At 47.2% G+C, this 1,336-nt stretch overlaps 1 protein-coding gene across 3 annotated transcripts in view; it reads left to right on the forward strand.

Annotated features, from left to right (window-relative positions):
• Window positions 1-1,336, forward strand: part of C23H12orf65 (chromosome 23 C12orf65 homolog) — a 14,552-nt gene that overhangs the window by 276 nt on the left and 12,940 nt on the right. The window contains exon 1 of one of the 3 annotated variants that reach the window (XM_029533733.1): window positions 30-210. The exons of the other annotated variants lie outside the window; for them this stretch is intronic. The gene's annotated coding sequence lies outside the window, so the exon portion shown is untranslated. Of the gene's footprint in view, window positions 1-29; window positions 211-1,336 lie in introns of those variants that run through there. 3 annotated transcript variants of the gene reach the window in all.

The following is a 1,336-nucleotide window of genomic DNA, read 5'->3' on the forward strand; positions in this document are numbered from 1 at the left end:
GAACTCCGGACCTACTTCCGATTTCCGTCCTCTAACTTAACAGGAGGTCTTTTCCAGCCTGGTCCCTGAGCTGCGTTGTCTGGCCTCACTTTACCCGACATTTAAGGAGATCGGCTGTGTGTGTGTCTCTCCGAGCACTTGGCGCGAGGAGGAGAGGAGAGTTCGGCTGCTCTGGACAAGATAGTTCCACAAAGGCCCAAGGGGAAACGGGTCAGATTCATCTGCTTATTCAGTGGGACTTGTCGCGCAGCAAGTGCATGCAGCCCTAGGATAAGGGTAGCACATAGCATCCTGGCCTAGTCAAGTGCTTGGGCACTGTCGTGCAAGAGCGCGGATGCAAGAGAGCTTTTTGCCCTTGAAATGGCAAACCGCAAGAGAAACATCCCATCTCGTCCTCTCCTTAAAATACCCACCACTTAGGGTAGTAATATTACTACTTTAGACAGGCTCACTGCCTTGTCTGCCCTGGAACTCGTTATGTAGACCAGGGTGCCTTGACCTCACTGAGATCCTCTTGCTTCTGTCCCCCAAGTGCTGAGATTAAAGGCCTGTGCTTTCAAGCCTGGCTAGGCAAATGTTTTTCAACAGTGAAACTTCAGTAGCGATAAATCTATTAGACTCTAATAGAGACACTAGAATCTTGCATCCAAATAAGTGAGTACTGTGAGTTCCTCAGACAACTCCAGTCAGAGGAAGGTGTGCTCCTCCTACAGGTGAATATGAAATCCAAAGGCAGCTACTACTAGGTCCTAACCATAGAGAAAGTATGGCCACAAGGCTGGGGTGGCCAACCAGTGTGCACCACCATAGACAGTGTATCCTTTCTAGGTCATTTTTAGAGAATTCCTTTTTCATCTGTGCATATGCTGAGTCAGATGTTCAGGGACTAGCATTGTTATTAGCCTGGTTTGTTAACTGAAACAGATAAATATTTCTTACCTTGGATATAGCTTTTTTGATAAGGTCTCATTCATTCGTTCATTCTTTTTGCTGACTTAGAACCTCTGTCAATCCTCCTGCCACCCCAGTGCTGGGATTAGCTATCCCTCTTGTTTCCTGGTGTGACTTGCTTCATGGTGTAACTTTGTGTCGGTTTTTGTTTGTTTGTTTGTTTGTTTTATTACAATGTGTGGGGGAAGGGCGTTAAAATTAAATCTGTAGTTTATGAGCCGTGGAAGCTGGAACTCCAGACCTACTCCCAACTTCCGTCCCCTAACTTACATGGGGTCTTTTCCAGCCTGACCCCTGAGCTGCGTTGTCTGGCCTCACTTTACCTGAAATTTAAGGAGATCGGCTGTATGTGTGTCTCTCCAAGCACTTGGAGCGAGGAGGAGCG

This window comes from Mus pahari, chromosome 23, assembly GCF_900095145.1.
Source record: "Mus pahari chromosome 23, PAHARI_EIJ_v1.1, whole genome shotgun sequence".
NCBI lineage: Eukaryota > Metazoa > Chordata > Mammalia > Rodentia > Muridae > Mus > Mus pahari.